Here is a 22519-nt window from a genome sequence, read left to right on the forward strand (position 1 = left end):
ACAATATTATTCTACCATAGACAAGTTACCCCAAACATACCACAGGGGCCATCCACTATGGAGAAATGTTACGCGCTAGACGCACTTGTTCAGGTGACGACCGTTTTCTTGCAGAGAGTAATGTTGTAAATAACATATTGTGAGATGGGATATGGACGTCAGTTGATTCAGAGTGCATTACCAAAGTGGAAACCAAAAAATCACTTCCTATCTGAGAAGAAAAATATTCCCTCAAACATAAATGACGCATCTGTTCCTTTTTCCGCATTCGAGCCTAACATATATAATCAAGTTAAAAACATCCCCCCCCAAAAAAAAAAAAATTAAAAAAAGTCTTATAGTCATCAATCAAGATCACACATTTAAAAAAAATCATATCTCCATGCTCCAGCTTTGCTCAAAAAATGTCATGCAAATCTTCATTGATGGACTATTCTGGCAAAGGCCCCAATACAGTATGAGGGGTACTGTTACCTGTCCTGGCACCAGTATCGGGCTCTTTTCTCTCCCTAGTGACTGGCTGCCTCTTCTGTGGTGGGTGTCCTTGGCATTTTTGGGGATGGCTCAAGTGGCAGTGCACCACCTGAGTATTCAGGTAGTGTAGCATTCATGCTGACTACCATGTGCAATTGCTTCTGAAGAGCAGGGTGAAAGTGATTGGGCGGACAAAGCGTGCCTCCCAGCCCTCCACCTCCAAAACCAACTTCTCCACCAATACAGAAGATCAACTCTCCACTCCACTCTCAAGATCGCATCTCACCACCTGTGCACTTGACCCGCTCCCATCCCACTTCATCCCAAACCTCACCACAGTCTTCATCCCAACCCTAACCCATCTCTTCAACCTATCACTAACAACTGGTGTTTTCCCCCTCAAGCTTTAAACATGCCTCCATCACACCTATCCTCAAAAAGCCCTCTCTTGACCCATCCTCTGTATCTATCGCCCTATATCACTTCTCCCTTATGCCTCCAAACTACTGGAACACCACATCTACCTTGAACTGTCCTCCCATCTCTCTTATTGCTCCCTCTTTGACCGCTTACAATCAGGCTTCCGGTCACACCATTCCACTGAAACTGCCCTAACTAAGGTCACCAATGACCTCTTAACCGCCAAGAGCAAGCGACACTACTCTGTCCTCCTCCACCTGTCGGCTGCCTTTGACACAGTGGACCATTCCCTATTATTACAGACCCTCTCATCCCTTGGCATCACAGACTTGGCCCTATCCTGGATCTCATCATACCTAACAGACCAGACATTCAGCGTCTCCCACTCGCACACCACCTCCTCACCTCGCCGCCTATCTGTCGGAGTCCCACAAGGTTCAGTCCTTGGGCCCCTGCTCTTCTCCATTTACACCTTTGGCCTGGGACAGCTTATAGAATCTCAGCTTTCAGTATCACCTCTATGATGATCACACACAGATCTACATCTCTGGACCAGATATCACCTCCCTACTAACCAGAATCCCTCAATGTCTGTCCGCTATTTCATCCTTCTCCGCTAGATTTCTGAAACTCAACATGGACAAAACAGAATTCATCATCTTTCCCCCCCATCTCACGCGACCCCCCCAACGAACCTATCCATTACAGTAAATGGCTGCCCACTCTCCCCAGTCCCACAAGCTCGCTGCCTCGGGTTAATCCTTGATGCTGATCTCTCCTTCAAACCTCATATCCAAGCCCTTTCCACTTCCTGCCGACTTCAACTCAAAAATATTTCGCGGATCCGTACATTCCTCAACCAAGAATCTGCAAAAACCCTAGTCCATGCCCTCATCTCTTGCCTTGACTACTGCAACCTCCTGCTCTGTGGCCTCCCCTCTAACACTCTCGCACCCCTCCAATCTATTCTAAACTCTGCTGCTCGACTAATCCACCTGTCCCCCGCTATTCCCCAGCCTCTCCCTTCTGTCAATCCCTTCACTGGCTCCCCATTACCCAGAGACTCCAGTACAAAACCCTAACCGTGACGTACAAAGCCATCCACAACCTGTCTCCTCCTTACATCTGTGACCTCGTCTCCCGGTACTTTCCTGCACACAACCTCCGATCCTCACAAGATCTCCTTCTCTGCTCCCCTCTTATCTCCTCTTCCCACAATCGTATACAAGATTTCTCTCGCGTATCACCTCTACTCTGGAACCCTCTACCACAACACATCAGACTCTCACCTACCATCGAAACCTTCAAAAAGAACCTGAAGACCCACCTCTTCCGACAAGCCTACAACCTGCAGTGACCACCGATCGACCAAACCGCTGCATGACCAGCTCTACCCTCACCTACTGTATTCTCACCCATCCCTTGTAGATTGTGAGCCTTCGCGGGCAGGGTCCTCTCCTCCTGTACCAGTTATTACTTGTGTAACACCTGCACTGGGAACTGTCACAGCAGCTACTGGTATACTGGGATTTACAGACACTAAGAAGAGCTTTGCAGCTGCTGTTAAACGGGGACCAGAGACATTAGCAGATTTTCCTCTGAGCTGTAGTGGACTACAATTCCCAGGGATCCTTGTTTCAGTCAGATGACACAGCCTGGATTGGATGAGGAGGGACTTGGAGGGAGGAGCTGGGCAGAAAGTGAAAGCAAGAATTCAGAGAAAGAAAAGAGCGTGGCATCTTGCTGTGAGAGACTGAGCAGGTGGATTTGCATCGCACCACGCTGCAGGGTTGCCGTCCCCTCGGATATACCTGTGCTGCTGGAGAGAGCGCGGCTTTGTTTTACCCTCTGGAGCAAGTTGCATCAAGAACTTGGAGAGTTCTGCCGGCACTCCCACCGTATAAAGGACTGAATCCGGCTTCCCCCAGCTGGCGTCCAGAGAACCATCCGACCTTTGGAGACGTGCATTGAGTGCCCTTCTGAGACTTGTGAATGCATGTAGAGGAGCTGTGGAGACACCATCATGTGTTTCTCAACGCAGGCAGTGAATAGCCAGGCCTTTCCCCGGGAAGGAACAACCAAGGGAAGGGCAGCATCCAATAAAGGAAAACCACCTATGCCAAGCATGGTATCCATCCACAGACAGCTGTTTCGGGGTTTTTGCCCCTCAGTGTGGAGCAGGAAACTTCCCGGGGAAAGGCCTGGCTATTCACTGCCTGCGTTGAGAAACACGTGATTGTGTCTCCGCAGCTCCTCTACATGCATTTGCATATTTGGGGGCAGTGTTCTGGATCACTGCATTGAGAAACACGTGATGGTGTCTCCGTGGTGTTGGATGTTTTGGTCTCCACGAGGTCAATCCTCCATGCCTTTATAGTCCTTCTGAGACTTGTGGTCCTACCAGCGCTATTTACAGTGAGTACATTACAGCCCAGACTATTGCCATTAATATTCGTCTAAGTGCACCAACTGTTCTAATTTGCACGCCAACATCCGCGGCAACTGGGCCCCAATGTTTGGACTGAGTTAAACTGGAAGAAACAAAAACCCTGCTACGTTATACTTGCAGGGTTGAAGTAGAATTAGAGTGATGTGTATATGACTTTAGCAGAGCACAGTTACTTGTATGGCATGTTATTCTTTCAAATCATCTCATTTATGCTGCATAGCAATAAACCTGTTAAACTGTTTTACTCCTGATCCCTGTGAGTGTGTACTGAGTGTGGCAGGGGCTTCCCGAGTCAGCCCCTGGCAGAAGATAATAGTCCTTCTGCAGTCCCAGAGAGAGCTCCAATCAAGATTCGGGTGGAGGCACTGCGCCCTGGAGAGGTGAGACCCCCATAACACCCAGTGTACCTTGGTAGCCCTAAAGGGGTGTTACACTTGTATTGTTTAAGATTATTGTACTTGTTTTTATTATGTACACCCCTCCTCACATGTTAAGCGCCATGGAATAAATGGTGCTATAACAATAAATAATAATTAGTAGGGAAGTAAGAACCGTGGCCATGACCCCAACCTGGACCCTGCAGATGAGGGCTCGCCGACACCAACACAATTTTTAACTGGATGTGCCTCACTTCAGTAGAAGTGTATTTTGGCAATACACGCGGCCGGCCAATCAGAGGCCAGATGCTGCACATGAGTGGAGTTCATGGCAGTGACATTGTGTGCTCCCGATGCACTCTGAAGTCAGCTGCCGGTTTCAGAAGAGGACTGTGGGAGCGCAGGGAAGGTGAGTATAATGGTTTAATTTTTTCCTATGCATTAACAGTGGCAGAATGGTCCCAAGATAAGGGACATATATACCAGGATGGGACCAAGAAGGGTAACCTGTTCCAGGATGAGGGATAGAGATAGATATCTATCTGTCAGGATGGGGGGGGCCTTGTCCAAATCTCTAGTTGCGCCACTTCTGGTCATTGTCTCCTCTTCAGAATTCTCCAAAAGTATGGTAATAAGAGGAATTCTGAAGAGACAAGTTGAGCATCACCCTCCATTCAGCATCTACAAGAGCTCGTTCATGTAAAATAGAAAGAGGTAGATATTGCAATATGTCGCCAACTTGTTCATTCCATGCCTAGGAACCTGGAGTTGTCACTAAAATCATGAAGATCATACAGAATCCTAGATGTTGTTCACATCTTGCTGTGTAAACCTGAATTGCAGTGAGCGATCCACTATATATTGGTCAGTACGTATCGTTTACTTTGCTCTGCCTGTGTAAACAGGAATTCAGACAACCTGCGATTTGTAAGAGTTTACCTATTGGTGGCTGTATGGTGACTTCAGTCTCTGTAAACTGACCCTTACTCTAACACTTGTTAGGCTATGTGCCCACGTTGCAGATTATAAGCAGATTTTTCCTGATCAAAACCGCATACCCTTTGAAAGGAAAAACGCATGTGGATTTTGACGCGTTTTAAACGCATTTTTTATACTTCTCAATACATGTCTATGGCTGCGGAACTGCTGCGATTCCACAAAATTAATGAACATGCTGCGTTTTTTTTTACCGCGATGCGTTTCCGCAGCGGAAAAACGCAGCATGGGCACAGCAATTGTGGAATGCTATTAAAATTAATGGGATGCATTTTGTTAGCATTTTTTAAGCGCTTTCACCATGGAAAGACGTAGCTAAAGCGCAACGTGGGCACAGCCTTAAAATAGTCTAGAAATAATTCCCCACCTTAAACGAAAGATATAGATTCAATGATAAGACAAGGTCCAAGTTACAGCCAAGGGACAGACATCGGCTAGGTTTTCCTTCAGTGCCAATATGTAAATACTATAAATCAATAAACTCGAGATGAAAGTGTATAATCGTCTACTTATAAGCATCACAGAAGTACAGCTCACTTTACGAACATTAGCCCTACTTGTGCGTAGTTCAGATGCACAAGAATTGCATTGGTAGAGATATAGCAAAGATATTAGTGCTGAGATTTGGCCACCAGTAATTCCATCAGAACACCAATCAAAAGTATATTTCATGTATAGCTACTGTCAGGCTGCTGCAGTGCAGTACAGCGCAACCTCCACCGGGGGGAGTTTGAGAGGAAAGTAAGGGTACTGTCACACTCTGCAACTTTCCAACGATCACGACCAGTGATACGACCTGGCCGTGATCGTTGGAAAGTCCTTGTGTGGTCACTGGAGAGCTGTCACACAGAGCTCTCCAGCGACCAACGATGCCGAAGGCCCCTGGTAACCAGGGTAAACATCGGGTTACTAAGCGCAGGGCCGCGCTTAGTAACCCGATGTTTACCCTGGTTACCATCGGAAAAGTAAAAAATAACAAACAGTACATACTCACCATCTGATGTCCGTCAGGTCCCTTGCCGTCTGCTTCCTGCTCTGACTGAGTGCCGCCGTACAGTAAGAGCAGAGCGCAGCGGTGACGTCACTGCTGTTCTCTGCTTTCACTTTACGGCGGCACTCAGTCAGAGCGGGAAGCGGACGGCGAGGGACCTGAAGGACATCAGAATGTGAGTATGTACTGTTTGTTATTTTTTACTTTTACGATGGTAACCAGGGTAAACATCGGGTTAATAAGCGCGGCCCTGCACTTAGTAACCCGATGTTTACACTGGTTACAAGCGATCGCATCGCTGGATCGGTTTCACACACACACCGATCCAGCGATGACAGCGGGAGATCCAGCGACGAAAGAAAGTTCCAAACGATCTGCTACGACGTATGAGTCTCAGCAAGGTCCCTGATCGCTGCTGCGTGTCAGACACAGCGATATCGTATGGATATCGCTGGAACGTCACGGATCGTACCGTCGTAGCGACCAAAGTGCCACTGTGTGACAGTACCTTAAGACTGCACACACACAGGACAGCAGAACAGATGCCACCAAGTGGCGAGAGAGAGTGGTCAGGCAAGCCGAGTCAAAAGCACGAGATAGCATGACAGTATTTATAGGATAAGACAGATGGATAGTCAGAATGTAGCCAGAGATCAGTAAACGAGAACGGTCAATATACGGTACAAAAGGGACAAACAGCAACAGCGTATAAAACCAAGCCAGGGGATCGGAACCAGAGAATCAAGCAGAGAAACACTGGGAAAAGGGGAGACAGAGGGAGTTAACAGACACAGGACAAGTCAGGGTTCACAGCAGGGAAAATCAAGAGCTACCAGCAGGGTCAGGTTAACACGCTGAAGGCAGAACTATAGCTGACACTGCCAGCAAGATTCATGGGAGCTAAATAGCAAACCTGAACCCAGAATGAGGCAGAGCACAAGTAACCCTTGACATGATCCGTCCAGAAGAAAGGGCAGACACTAATAAACCCTGGAACAGATCATGACAGTACCCTCCTCTCAAGGGGGGGGGGGGGGGGGGGCCACCGGACCCCCAGGATAACGTGCATGAAATACCCGGACCAATCGATCAGCATGGACAGATCGCGCCGGGACCCGAGATTGATCCTCAGGACCATAACCCCTCCAATGGACCAAATACTGAAGAGAACTATGGACCATGCGAGAATCCACAATCTGTTCTACTTCAAACTCGGTCTGACCATCCACAGAGACAGGAGGCGGAGGGGATGGAGGCCCAGCGGAAGATGGTACAAAGGACTTAAGAAGGGATTTATGGAACACATTAGGGATCCGAAGCGACTGAGGAAGGCGTAAACGAAAGGCAACTGGATTGACCACCTCAATGATCTCGTAAGGACCAATAAACCTGGGACCCAGCTTAGCAGAAGGATTCTTTAGATGAATGTTCTTGGTAGACAACCACACTTTATCTCCTACCAGGAACATAGGTCCTACAGACCGTCGCTTATCAGCAAAAAGTTTGTTTGCCCTCAGCCTTCCCAATGTTCTTCTGGACCTCCCTCCACACCTCCCCCAACCGTTGCACTGCCGTATCAGCCCCTGGACATCCTGAATCCAGCCTAGAAAATTCACCAAAATGGGGGTGAAAACCGTAGTTACAGAAGAATGGAGAGGTGCCCGTGGACTGGTTAATCCAATTATTAAATGCAAATTCAGCCACGAACAACGAAGAACACCAATCATCCTGCTGAGACATAGCAAGACACCTCAAAATCTGTTCAAGTGACTGATTGGTCCTCTCCGTCTGCCCGTTGGTCTCAGGATGGTAAGCAGAGGAGAAGGTCAAACAAATACCCAATCTTTTACAAAATGCCCTCCAAAATTTGGACACAAATTGTACTCCTCTATCAGAAACCACACAAAGGCACACCATGCAGCTGTACAACATGCTCAACAAAATCTAGATAGTGTCTCAGCATTAGGCAATCCTGCTAGAGGTACAAAATGCGCTTGCTTACTGAATCTGTCAACCACTACCCAGATTACAGTTTTGCCATTGGAAGGAGGGAGATCAGTGATAAAATTCATGGACGAATGAGTCCAAGGTCTATCTGGAATTGGCAATGGCATCAATTCCCTGGCCGACCGGTTATGGGAGCTCCTAGCACAGGCACAGATATCACAAGCAGACACAAACTCAATGATATCAGAGTTCATGGAGGGCCACCAAAACAGCCTAGCAATAGCTTTCCGGGTGGCAGAGATCCCCGGGTGACCACTAAGAGCAGAATCGTGGAACTCCCGGAGAATCCTCAATGGGTACTGAACTGGGACAAAAAGCATATTGTCAGGCAAAGAGGGAGGAGCAAGAGACTGAGCCTTTCGAATCTCCTGCTCCAATTCAGAGGATACCCCCGCAACAACCACCCCGTGCTGAAGAATGGAGGAAGGAGGTTTGGGGGGTGATATCAGATCAAAACTGCGAGATAAGGCATCAGCCTTGACATTCTTGGAACCAGGCCGAAAAGTGATTGAAAAATGAAAACGAGAGAAAAAAAGCGACCACCTAGCCTGTCTAGGAGTTAACCGTTTGGCGGTTTCAATATAAGACAAATTCTTGTGGTCAGTAATCACCGTGATCCGATGAACCGCCCCCTCCAAAAAATGCCTCCATTCTTCAAAAGCCAATTTTATGGCCAATAACTCCCAGTTCCCAACATCATAGTTCCTCTCAGCAGAAGAAAACTTACGGGAGAAAAAGGCACATGGTCTCAAGTTGGTCAGAGTAACAGGTCCCTGGGACAACACTGCCCCTACTCCCACCTCTGATGCATCCACCTCTACAATGAATGGTTTAGATGGATCAGGTTGAACTAATATAGGAGCAGACATGAAGCATTTATTACATTTAAAAAAAAAAAAAAATGTTTTAACTGCCAAGGATGACCAAACTTTGAGATCAGCCCCCTTGCAAGTAAGATCAGTGAGTGGCTTGACAACCTGAGAAAACCCTTTGATGAATTTCCGGTAATTTGCAAAACCCAGAAAAAGCTGCAACCCCCCCCTTGAGGTCTCTGGGTTGCACCCAATGTACAATGGCCTGTACCTTTCTGGGATCCATCTGAAACCCATTCGCAGAAAGGATGATCCCCAGAAAATAAAGATCCTGGACACAAAACAAACATTTCTCTTGTTTAGAAAACAAAGAATTTCCCCGTAACCGGTGAAGAACAGCACGTAAATGACCAATATGAGATTCCTTGTCAGGTGAAACAAAAGGATATCATCCAGGTATACAACCGTAAAGCGCCCTGTAAGAAAAAAAAAAAAAAAAAAAGAAAAAAAAAAAAGAAAAAACATCATTCGTGAAGTTCTAAAACACCGCAGGCGCGTTTGTGAGACCAAAGGGCATGACCAAATTTTCAAACAGGCCCTCGGAGGTGAGAAATGCTGTTTTCCACTCATCCCCTTCCCGAATGCGGATAAGGTTATATGCTTCCCTAAAGGCCCCGTCACACTTAGCGACGCTGCAGCGATACAGACAACGATGCCGATCGCTGCAGCGTCGCTGTTTAGTCGCTGTGTGGTCGCTGGGGAGCTGTCACACAGACCGCTCTCCAGCGACCAACGATGCAGAGGTCCCCGGGTAACCAGGGTAAACATCGGGTTGCTAAGTGCAGGGCCGTGCTTGGTAACCCGATGTTTACCCTGGTTACCAGTGTAAAAAAAAAAAAAAAAAAAAAAAAAAGGGTCCAGGCCATTCCGACACGACCAGCAATCTCACAGCAGGGGCCGGGTCGCTGCTATGTGTCAAACATAGCGAGATCGCTACTGAGGTCGCTGTTGCGTCACAAAACTTGTGACTCAGCAGCGATCTCGCTAGCGACCTCGCTTAGTGTGACGGGGGCTTTAGATAGAGTTTGGAAAACCACTTAGCCCCAGACAATTGGTTACAGAGATCAGGAATGAGTGGGAGAGGGTAGGTATTTCTGTCACGGGGCAGAAACAGGAAAACAGAAGATGAAGAATCTTGGCCCCTGAAATGCCCCTCAAGCTAAGGGGAGCCCTGTCTTTCCTTAACTTGGGGGTACCCTTGAAGGTAGGGAGGCCCAAGTCACCGACCTGTCTCCTGTTAAACCCTGAACTAAACCTCCACCCCAGGAGGTGAACAGTGTAAGCAGAACCACAAAGCAATAAACAGGAACAAACAATATGAGATTGAGGGGAACACAATACCAAAAGGTGAATGCACAAACTACAAAGCAACAAAACTCAGAACTTAGCTTGTGCACGCCGCTGCAGACTCCACAACAAAGAAAGTACAGCAACAGAGCTCCAAACACCAGACTTGGATGACACCAGGGAGCTGCTACTGCGAGGTCGATCTCCAGAAGGACCTGTATAACCAATAGTCAGCTGATGCACCAGGTGACCTTATAAAGGATGGTGGGAGTGGTCACAAACATCAGCTGACCCAGCAGCAATGCATTAACACCAGCGGCCACCGGGGGGTAGAAAACTGCATTAACCCCCAATGACCAGAAAGGAAAAAAGGTTTAAAATCAGAGGGAAACCAGATCTGCCACAGATCCAAACATGGATCGTGACAGTACCCCCCTTTCAATGAGTGGCCTCTGGACACTCAACATCAGACCTCACCAAATCTACCTACGGTGAGGACGCCTCAATCCACCAGAGTTCACCTCGGCAGTCACCCGACTCACAGGTTTATGGCAAACGTGGCCTGATGAAAATGCCAGCAACGTAGGCTCCGGAGGCACCACAAATCTCCAGAGTGCCGACCTGGGGAATGAGTTGTGTACATGCATAACTGGGGGTAACTCCAACTGAAAAGTCCCTGGGCTGAGAATGGCCGACACCCGATATGGCCCAACACCCTGGAACTCCAGGTCCCAGTTGCACACTTCCACCTGATGTTTTTGGTGGACACCCATACGTACTCATTCACACACAGGTCCGGACCTGAACGTTTATTTTCATGCATGCGTCTGCCACAAGATGGTTAACTCTTTACAGAACCGACAGAGGCGTCCCCGTGTCGCCAAACTCACACCTCCACTATGCATCGAGGGAACCACCACCCTCCTCTGACCCCTCCTCCTATGAGGTCTCTGACATACCGGGTTAGAATGTAGTGAGGGTAGAGTCTTGCCCCTACTCCCTTCAAGCACCTCTACTGCCCCCACTGGAGTAGAAGGGGTAGGTTGTAGAAGGATGGCAGAGATTGTAGTTCCCGGGCAGCAGTCCTCACACGACTGACCCCAGCTGACTACTTCTCTGGACCGCCAGTCTATGACCAGGTTGTGTTTTTTCAACCAAGGGAGTCCTAAGACCATGGGAGTTGGTATGCCCTCCAAGACGTAGCATGACAGGGACTCTTCATGACAAGCCCCTATACACAGATGTATATTGTCTACGACTTGTGTAATGGTCCCCTGGCTGAGCGGGGCAGAGTCAATGGTCTGGACGCTTAGAGGTCTAGCTAGCAACCTACTCATTAGGCCATGGGTCTGGACAAAATGAGCATCCACCAAATTGACTCCTTCTCCACAAGCACCAGAACATTCTCAGTTACCCCACCAACAACCACCTCAGCAGGTAAGGTACACAGACGAGAAAATGGAGGAAATATACACTCCCTGGTCACTTCCTTCCACACAACCAGGGGGACGCAGCTTTTTAGATGGAACAGGAATTTTGGCGCGAGCTGGGCAGACATTGATAAAATGACCGGTCTGCCCACAGTAAAAACATGCCCCCACACCATGGCGAACCCCAGACAACCCCGTTTGGGAACCAACTCCTCCCACCTGCATGGGTTCATCCGCCTGCCCAGGTGTGTCCTCCTCCCTAGCAAGGACTACAGGTGGCACATTTGGTGTATGCCTCTCCCTCAAGCATCTATCTACCCGGATGGCAAGGGACATGGCGGCCTCCAACGACTTGGGGGTGGCATACTGTACCAGAGTATCTTGCAACCTAGGGGACAGACCCTGCACAAAATGGCTCCTAAGGGCAGGGTCATTCCACTGTGTGTCTGTGGCCCACCTCCTGAACTCTGAACAGTACTCCTCAGCCGGCCGACCCCCCTGCTTGACCTTACGGAGTCGGGATTCCGACAAGGAGACGCCATCTGGATCACCATACTCCAGAGCCGTAAAAAACTCGTCCACCGACCGTAGGGATGGTGAACCGGTCGGCAGGGAGAAGGCCCAGGATTGGGGGAATCACCCTTAAGAAGGGAAACGATGATTCACACCCGTTGCTCCTCACTCCCTGATGAACAAGGGCGGAGCCTGAAGTACAACTTGCAGGCTTCCTTAAAAAACAAAAATTTCTCTCTCCCTCCAGAGAACCTGTCTGGGAGAGATATCTTGGGTTTTGGTTGAGCCTGTACCTGAGCCGAGGCCCAAAACCCCAACAATTGCTGCAGCTGTATGCACCACCTCACCACGCAGCACCTTACACTCACCGGTGAGAGTCTGAAGCAATTGGGCAAAGGCCTGCATTTGGGCCATGGCTCACCAGAAAAAAAAAAATAAAAAAAAATGAATGGTTGGTTATAATGTCACGGGGCAGAAACAGGAAAACAGAAGATGAGGAATCTGGGCCCCTGAACTGCCCCTCAGGCTAGGGGAAGCACTGTCTTTCCTTAACTTGGGGGTACCCTTGAAGGTAGGGAGGCCCAAGTCACCGACCTGTCCCTGTCTCCTGTTAAACCCTGAACTAAACCCTCACCCCAGGAGGTGAACAGTGTAAACAGCACAACAAAGCAATAAACAGGGAACAAACAATATGAGAGTGATGGAAGCACAATACCAAAAGGTGAATGCACAAACTACAAAGCAACAAAACTCAGAACTTAGCTTGTGCACACCGCTGCAGACTCCACAACAAAGAAAGTACAGCAACTGAGCTCCAAACACCAGACTTGAATGACACCAGGAAGCTGCTACTGCGAGGTTGATCTCCAGAAGGACCTGTATAACCAGTCAGCTGATGCACCAGGTGACCTTACAAAGGACGGTGGGAGTGGTCACAAACATCAGCTGACCCAGCAGCAATGCAATAACACCAGCGGCCACCGGGGGGAGAAAATTGCATTAACCCCCAATGACCAGAAAGGAAAAAAAGTTTAAAATCAGAGGGAAACCAGATCTGCCACAGATCCAAACATGGATCGTGACAATTTCTCACCGTAATTTTATTTAGTTCCCGGAAATTGAGGCATGGGCGTAAACCACCATCTTTTTTCTTGATAAAAGAAAAAACAACCCGCGGCCACAGGTGAGACAGAGGGACGGATGTGACCTTTGCGTAGACTATCATATTTAGTTTTTCATAGCAGTATGTTCCGGGCCAGAAAGATTGTACAAACGGTCTTTGGGCAATTTAGAACCCGGAATAAGGTTGATGGTACAATCATAAGGACGATGGGGTGGTAAGACCTCAGCCTCTTTTTCGGAGAACACGTCCACAAAGTCCTTTAGGTACTCCGGAATACCCTCCGGACTAATGGCGGACACAAACACAGCAGAAAGACAACCATTGCAACAATTAGGACCCCATTTAACAATATCATGAGATCCCCAGTCTATAACAGGATTATGCCTCTGCAACCAGGGGAACTCAAACACCAGTCCCGCAGGAAGATTATTCATAACATGAAATTCGTTCCTGGTGCAAAGAACCCACCTTGAGGAGGAACTCCTCAGAGACAAATTTAAGGACATTTTGAGCCAATGGTGTCTTGTCAATGGCAACGGTATGGATGGGAGTCTCTAGCCTAACTGTCCCTAACTTTAACACCAGACTATAGTCAATGAAGTTCATGGAAGATCCACAGTCCACAAACGCTGAAGTGGATGCAAAAACACCTCCATAACACAGTTCCACCTCTAACAAAACTTTTTGAAATGACGAAAATGGTACCTGTGAGTCTGGATGACCTCCTAGACATCACCCAGACTCGGCAGCTTGTTACTTGATGAACAAGAGGGGCAGTCCTTCTTCCAGTGTCCCGGATCTCCACAGTAAGAACATAATTTCCCCATCACGTCGCCGTTTCCTCTCCTTCTCCTTGAAATTGATGGCACCAACGTCCACAGTCTCCTTGAATGACATAACCTCAGACTTTGCAGGCAAAACAGGAACCTCACGCTGGATAATTCTCTCCCGAAATCTCCGCTCCATACGAATGGCCTAAATTATGGCCTCCACCAGGGAACTGGGAGGCGTGTGAAGGGCCAGCGCGTCTGAGATGATCAGAAAGTCCTCTCTCAAACAAGCGCCTCAGAGCAGAGTCACCCCAAGACACCTCAACGGACCACCGCCTAAACTCAGAAAAATACTGTTCAGTAGTGAGTTCATTCTGGAAGAGACTCATGATCATGTCCTCTGCTACCCTGACCCGGTCCGGTTCGTCATAAATAAGTCCCAGAGCCTCAAAGAATCCGTCCACAGACACATGTTCAGGGGCAGAAGCAGGTAAAGAGAAAGCCCATGATTGAGGTCCCTCCCGCAGTAAGGAAATCATTATCCCCACCCGCTGACTCTCATCTCCAGAAGATCGAGGTCTAAGAAAAAAAAAAAAAAAAAAAGCTTGCAACTCTCCTTAAAAGTATGAATTCTCTCCCTCTCCCCAGAGAAGGTATCTGGGAGCTTGACAGTAGGTTCAGGAGAGTGCAAAGAGACATCAACAGTATCAGAGTGCTTACAGTCAGTCTGCAACAATTTAACTGTCAGAAAGCTCCCTTTGCAGGTGGTTATGAGAAGAGGACAAGGCCCTCTGTTCCACAAACAGGTCTTGTATCATAATCGTCAAACTGTCCATTTGATCCACCAAGCTATGGAGCATATCCATAGCAAACAGAGCAGAGGGGAAAAAAAACAAAAAAACAAAAACAAATCCCTTTAAATGTATTGGTCAGCTATAATGTCAGGCTGCTGCAGTGCAGTACAGCGCAACCTCCACCAGGGGGAGTTTGAGAGGAAAGTAAGACTGCACACACAGGACAGCAGAACAGACGCCACCAAGTGGCGAGAGAGTGGTCAGGCAAGCCAAGTCAAAAGCACGAGATACCACGACAGTATTTATAGGATAAGACAGATGGATAGTCAGAACGTAGCCAGAGATCAGTAAACCAGAACGGGCGATATACGGTACAAAAGGGACAAACAGCAACAGCGTATAAAACCAAGCCAGGGGATCAGAACCGGAGAATCAAGCAGACAAACACTGGGAAAAGGGGAGACAGAGGGAGTTAACAGACACAGGACAAGTCAGGGTTCACAGCAGGACAAATCAAGAGCTACCAGCAGGGTCAGGTTAACACGCCGAAGGCAGAACTATAGCTGCCAGCAAGATTCATCTGAGCTAAATAGCAAACCTGAACCCAGAATGAGGCAGAGCACAGTTAACCCTTGACATGATCCGTCCAGAAAAAAGGGCAGACACTAATAAACCCTGGAACGGATCATGACAGCTACCTTGTGCAAACCAATATAGAGGACAATGCAGACACAATGGATGAAAAGGAAATATACTGTCTCACCCTAGTTTCCTTTACTTTAATCTTCGCAAGTTGACACCCTAAAATTTGCGTTACATGGCTCACCAATGGCTATCCTAGGAATAGCCTGGTAAATCTGCATTAACCACGAGACAGGTCCAAAAGCACTCACAAACCATGAGGCTATGTTCACACGATCCTTTTTTTGCTGCTGTTCCGCAGCGCTTTTCAGGCTGCAGATCCGCATCCTTTTTCATGCAGGGTACAGTACAATGTTACCCTATGGAAAACAAAAACCGCTGTGCCCACTATCCTTTTTTTCTCAGGCAAATCTGCGCGGATTTGCCTGCAGAAAAAAAGAAGTACCATGTCACTTCTTTCTGCGGATTCAGCTCCTGTTTTCAACAGGCACCAATAGGAAAGTGCTGTTGAAAACCCGCAGAGGAATCTGCAGAAGAAACTGCAGGAAAATCAGCAGTGCAGTTTTGCACTGCGGGTTTTCCAAATCAGGACCTGAAAAAAAAAGGATCAAAAAAAGGATCGTGTGAACATGGCCTAAGGAAACCAATAAAAGATCAGAATCCAATAAACTTCCATCTTTTTCCCAATTTACATTTTTACCTTAAGTAGATTCATGTCCTTTTGTCCAACAGACAATACATGATCTATTTTGGAAAAACAAAAAGGGACAAACCGACCAAAAAGTCCGAAGAAATTAAAAAGAAATATTTTATTATTAAATAATATCAGATCACAAACAATAATGGGAGCAGAAAAAACAACGTATTCAAGGTCAATTTAAATTATAAGGCCGCACATCCGTATATGAATAGATACAAATATAAATGTAATCAAACTAAAATTGTAATTCATAACGTGAAAAAATTGTAAAATAAATGAAAATCATAAAAATGGGAAGTGAAAAATATGTATAAAAAAGTGTATATTGCATAAAAAAGCCAAAAAATATGTGCACCATAAAAATACTGAGTGCATTAATCTCTTCATGACCGTGGGATTTTTTGTTTTTCCGTGTTCGTTTTTCGCTCCCCTCCTTCCCAGAGCCATAACTTTTTTATTTTTCCGTCAATTTGGCCATGTGAGGGCTTATTTTTTGCGGGACAAGTTGTAGTTTTGAACGAAATCATTGGTTTTACCATGTCGTGTACTAGAAAACGGGAAAAAAATTCCAAGTGCGGTGAAATTGCAAAAAAAGTGCAGTCCCACACTTGTTTTTTGCTTGGCTTTTTTGCTAGGTTCACTAAATGCTAAAACTGACCTGCCATTATGATTCTCCAGGTCAGTACGAGTTCATAGACACCTAACATGACTAGGTTAATTTTTATCTAAGTGGTGAAAAAAAATTCCAAACTTTGCTAAAAAAAAAATAAAAAAAAATTGCGCCATTTTCCGATACTCGTAGTGTCACCATTTTTCATGATCTGGGGTCGGTTGAGGGCTTATTTTTTGCGTGCCGAGCCAGCGTTTTTAATTATTCCAATTCGGTGCAGATTCGTTCTTTTGATAGCCCGTTATTGCATTTTAATTCAATGTCGCGGCGACCAAAAAAACGTAATTCTGGCGTTTCGATTTTTTTCTCATTACGCTGTTTAGCGATCAGGTTAACGCTTTTTTTTATTGATAGATCGGGCGATTCTGAATGTGGCGATACCAAATATGTGTAGATTTTATTTTTTTTTTATTGATTTACTTTGATTAGGGCGAAAGGGGGGTGATTTAACCCCTTCATGACCGTAGGATTTTTCATTTTTCCGTGTTCGTTTTTCGCTCCCCTCCTTCCCAGAGCCATAACTTTTTTATTTTTCCGTCAGAAAACGGGGAAAAAATTCCAAGTGCAGTGAAATTGCAAAACAAGTGCAATCCCACACTAGTTTTTTGCTTGCCTATTTTGCTAGGTTCACTAAATGCTAAAACTGACCTGCCATTATGATTCTCCAGGTCAGTACGAGTTCATAGACACCTCACATGTGTAGGTTATGTTTTACCTAAGTGGCGAAAAAAAATTCCAAACTTTGCAAAAAAAAAAAAAAAATTGCGCCATTTTCCGATACCTGTAGCGTCTTCATTTTTCGTGATCTGGGGTCAGGTGAGGGCTTATTTTTTGCGTGCCGAGCTGGCGTTTTTAATTATAGCATTTTGGTGCAGATACGTTCTTTTGATCGCCTGTTATTGCATTTTAATGCAATGTCGCGGCGACCAAAAAAACGTATTTCTGGCGTTTTGATTTTTTTTCTCATTACGCCATTTAGCGATCAGGTTAATGCTTTTTTTATTGATAGATCGGGCGATTCTGAACGCGGCGATACCAAATATGTGTAGATTTGATTTTTTTTTTAGTGATTTATTTTGATTGGGGCGAAAGGGGGGTGATTTAAACTTTTATGTTTTTATTTTTTTCACATTTTTAAAAACTTTTTTTTTCACTTTTGCCATGCTTCAATAGCCTCCATGGGAGACTAGAAGCAGGCACAACCCGATCGGCTCTGCTACATAACAGCGATCATCAGATCGCTGTTATGTAGCAGAAATACAGGTGTGCTGTGAGCGCCGACCACAGGGGGGCGCTCACAGCTACCGAGGATCAGTAAGCATAGAGGTCTCAAGGACCTCTATGGTTACCTTCCTAACACATCGCGGACCCCCGATCATGTGACGGGGGTCGGCGATGACGTCATATCCGGCTGGGCAGCCGGATGCGGTAGTTAAATGCCGCTGTCTGCGTTTGACAGCGGCATTTAACTAGTTAATAGGTGCGGGCAGATCGCGATTCTACCCGCGCCTATTGCGGGCACATGTCAGCTGTTCATAACAGCTGACATGTCCCGGCTTTGATGCGGGCTCACCGCGGAGCCCTGCATCAAAGCAGGGGACCTGACGTCGGACGTTCTATCCCGTCCGACGTCAGGAAGGGGTTAAACTTTTATTTTTTTATTTTTTTCACACTTTTTTTTTTACTTTTGCCATGCTTCAATAGCCTCCATGGGAGGCTAGAAGCAGGCACAACCCGATCGCCTCTGCTACATAGCAGCGATCTGCTGTTCGCTGCTATGCAGCAGAAATGCAGGTGTGCTATGAGCGCCGTCCACAGGGTGGCGCTCACAGCTACCGGCGATCAGTAACCATAGAGGTCTCAAGGACCTCTATGGCTGCAATACTGAAGCATCGCCGACCCCCGATCATGTGACGGGGGTCGGCGATGATGTCACTTCCGGCCGCCCGGCCGGATGCGGTAGTTAAATGCCGCTGTCTGCGCTTGACAGCGGCATTTAACTAGTTAATAGCGGCGGGTGAATCGCGATTTCACCGGCCGCTATTGGGGGGCACATGTCAGCTGTTCAAAACAGCTGACATGTCCTGGCTTTGATGCGGGCTCACCGCGGAGCCCTGCATCAAAGCAGGGGAGCCGACATCGGACGTACTATCCTGTCCGATGTCAGTAAAGGGTTAAAGGAAACCTGTCACCCCCAAAACCGAGGGTAAGGTAAGCCCATGCTGTAGATAAGCCCCCGATGTATCCTGAAAGATGAGAAAAAGAGGTTAGATTATACTCACCTTGGCGGGCGGTCTGATCCGATGGGTGTCGCGGTCCGGGGCCTCCCATCTTCTTACGATGACGTCCTCTTCTTGTCTTCACGCTGCGGCTCCGGCACAGGCGTACTTTATCCTGCTGAGGGCAGAGCAAAGTACTGCAGTGCGCAGGAGCCTGGAAAGGTCAGAGCGGCCCAGCGCCTGCGCACTGCAGTACTATGCTCTGCCCTCAACAGGGAATATAAGTACGCCTGCGCCGCAGCGTGAAGACAAGAAGAGGACCTCTAACCTCTTATTCTCCTCTTCCAGGATACATCGGGGGCTTATCTACAGCATTACAGGATGCATTACACAATGCTGGAGATGAGCCCCTGATGGCGGTGGGCTTACCTCACCATCGATTTTGGGGTGGTTCCCTTTAAGGCCCCTATTCTACACACACAGCAATGTTCATAATTAAGGAAAGCTGAGGTCCACAGTAGAAGCTCGAGCACAAGCGTCTTACATCTGCAGAAACCTAATGTAAGGAGACAAAATACCACAAGTTAGTTCAAAAATGGCTGAAAACACAAATTTACCTCAGTGACACACCTGTTGCTATGGTTCCCAGCACAGGAACGCTCTTTTGGCGGGAAGTCTCCTGCGGACGCAGAGTGACGCTGTCACGTGACCCACACTAGTGTACTACGGCAGCTCGCCGGGTAATCACAGCGCACGCGCAGAGGGAGATATAAAATGCGCGGACAGCCGCCTGTAACGACGTTAGTACTCGATGCCAGCTGCACGCGGTAAGATCCCGGGTCGGGCCCTCGAATATGCCCCGTGTTTGCGTTGTCTCACGCCGTGGTCCGATCATTTGTTGTATGTACAGTTGCATGGAGCTGGAGCGCCCTCTGGTGGTGACAGCAGCACATTACAGCCGCGGTGATTGCTGCAGCCGGCGCTCCTCAGGTGCTGCGCTGTGAGTGAGCAGCCGCCATTGTGTCCTCCGCCGCTCCCGGGTCGCTGGGCCCTGGCCGCGCCTCTACATACAAGGAACAGCAGGTATCACTGGAGGCACAGAGGGAAGGTCTGGTATTCCACCCTGGTAATATATATAATGTAGTAATACAGCAGCAGGTGACCACTATGTAATGGGGCGGTGTGCGCTTGTCAGATTTATTAATAATAATAATAATAATATACATGCGCCTGTTGACTTGACTGAGTGCATGTGATGTAAGTTCTACAGCCCCTCGCAGCACACTTCCAAATTAATATTAATTATATATATATATATATATATTCCTCTGTCATGCGGACTATCAGCTCTGTAGTATAACGCTGCTCCGTGTGGTATGAGGTATCGCTCAGCCATGTCATGTGAGTCGGCCCAGTACACTGCTGCTCTTCACTATACGCCGCCTCGCTGGGGCTCGGTGATCAGACTAACCTGATTCATTATCCACTTTACTCCCAACTTTATTTCCCCTCATAAATCCCCCCCCCCCTTCCTAAAATTCATAACCACTTGTTGGTGTAGCCGTATATGTCGGCTGGTCTCTGGTAATGGGGTAGATCCGCTGTTCTGATTGCTATGTGGGGGCTCCTCTATTATATGTGGCAATCCTAAATATACTTGTTTTCTAAATGAAGGAAAGGTGTGCGTGCGTGTGATAATACAAAATATATGATCTCATCCAGGCCTCCTAAAAGACTTGACCCTCCCAATGTTTCATTGCTTGTTCAACATTAGTTATAACGCTACCTTCCCATGATGAGTATTTTGTTTGTGGGGTGTGATTGAATCGCCCCCAGACGCAGGGCAATGGGGTACTCGGAACCAGGTCACTCTGGTTCAGTTCTGGGGATGTCACGGTGGCTAGACCCTGTCCGTGGCCCTGCTAACGGGCGCCAAATTAAAGGTCAAGAGTTTGTCAAGTGTTTGTGATGCCACCTGTGGTATTCGGTCAGGGTGACCGACGCTGCTAGGGGTCCGCTGGGGTGATGGAATGGCAGCTTGATGGTGTACCTTCCCAAAGGTGAAGTATGTCCCCAGGGCTGCCTTTGAGTAGGTGGTGATGGTGGATGTTGTAAGTTGCGATGAATAACGAGGACACGAGGTTGCAGTCTCTTTACCTTTTTACTGAAGATCTCAAGGTCCACAGTACTGTTCACAGGGTTGGCTGAGTCCGGTCGGTCCGAAGGCACATCCAGAGTTCCCTTTGCAGGTGGAAATCAGTAGCCTTCCTACTAGCGCCTGTGGGTTGTAGTACCTCCCTGCTGAGCACCACGGGATAGTCCTCACAACTGTCGTGTCTCTATCTATCACTGGGTAGGCCTGGAGCTATTTTATAGGGACCCTAGAGATGCCCCTCTCCCACAATTGCCTCCGTTGTCTTCAATAGGTTAGAGTGTGGACAGCCAGCCTAAAGTTAACTGCCCTGCCGTTATCTGGAGTAATGCGTAGAGCCTATTACTCCCTCGGTGTTCCGGCTACACGCCTCAGAAGGATGTTGCCTCGATCTTTAGGCAGGACTCCTGGTATTATCTCCTTGTGCTGTGATCTCGTTTCTCACTTCTCCACAATATACTTCGCTTCTTGTCCTTTCTTAGGATGCCGCCGCAATGAGGTGCAGGCGCAGCTCCGTAACGATGTGTCTCCCTGGGTCTTCCCAGTCGGCTTTCTCTCTACTGACTCGATGTTACCAGGACCGAGCCCAGTCAGCTTCTTTCTCTTCTAACTTCCTATCCGACTCCCCGTTTTACCAGAGTGTGGGGAGTGGCCTAATAGAACCTTTTGCTCCCCCTGGTGGCCGGAGTGTGAAGTGTGACTGATACCTGGTCAGATGAACTCCTTTAGTACAATCAATTATTTATTTTCCCAAGTTTTGGGGAGCAAGAAATGTTTTAATGTGTCAAATGAGGGGTCTGACTAGCTTATCGGGGTCATGAGATAGTCTTGGTAGGAGTGAGGTGATGCTGTGGGCCCTGGGCTGGTAGGATGGGGTGTACGGCTGTGGCCCCTGGACTTCAAGAAAATGTTGGCAGTGAGGAATGAGCGGAGTCTCTTATCGGCGCATGCGCCGCTTCTGGCAGCCATTTTCTTGTGGCCCACGGGTGGGGGGGAAATCGATGCGCAGAGCAAGGACTCCACTCCTGCCTCACTGAAGCCTGCAGCCTCTCGTGACCAAGACTCCTCATCCCAGCTCGGGGGGGCTGCAGCTTGGCCTCACAACCGCTGCCAACTTCCTGCACCCTGTTACACCGCTCCTCATATCTTCCAGATGGTGATCAGACTTTACTGTCTGAAACATGACTTGCAGTATTTGTCTCCTATAGTATGAGGACACTGCACCAACTCAATGAGAAATATATTCCTTGTAGGCATCCTCTAACCTAAATGTCTTGATTAGATTTTATATATTTTTTTTTTTTTCAGGTGCAATAGTCTCCTGTCCAGGGAAACCTGCCAGCGTTACTGGGGACAAGATCTACTGGGAAGAAGCGTGTGCGGGGACCGGGCTCTGTTTGGTATGCTGGCCTCCTTATTCTAGACTTCATAGACGTGTAGTCTTCACTTTCATATTCCCTTTTTACAGGCATATAATTTGAACCCTCACCTCCCCAAAAAGGGGGAAAATGTACAAAACTGTATAACAACTTCTTAGTCACTCATCCATGTTCCTTTGTTAAATGTAATTATAAAGGGGTTTCTCAAAGAACATAATAAAATGGCCTCACATCATGTAAACGGCAACCTGTCC

General features: G+C 47.6%; 2 protein-coding genes across 2 annotated transcripts in view; one reads left to right on the forward strand and one right to left on the reverse strand.

The window, feature by feature from the left end:
* The window catches only part of LOC143777037 (E3 ubiquitin/ISG15 ligase TRIM25-like), a 521945-nt gene that overhangs the window by 71563 nt on the left and 427863 nt on the right, over window positions 1-22519 (reverse strand). The gene's annotated exons all lie outside the window — the stretch shown is intronic.
* The window catches only part of LOC143777040 (E3 ubiquitin/ISG15 ligase TRIM25-like), a 481784-nt gene continuing 478852 nt past the window's right edge, over window positions 19588-22519 (forward strand). Inside the window, exon 1 of the mRNA XM_077266955.1 lies at window positions 19588-19817. The gene's annotated coding sequence lies outside the window, so the exon portion shown is untranslated. The remainder of the gene's footprint in view (window positions 19818-22519) is intronic.

This window comes from Ranitomeya variabilis, chromosome 5 (assembly GCF_051348905.1).
Source record: "Ranitomeya variabilis isolate aRanVar5 chromosome 5, aRanVar5.hap1, whole genome shotgun sequence".
NCBI lineage: Eukaryota > Metazoa > Chordata > Amphibia > Anura > Dendrobatidae > Ranitomeya > Ranitomeya variabilis.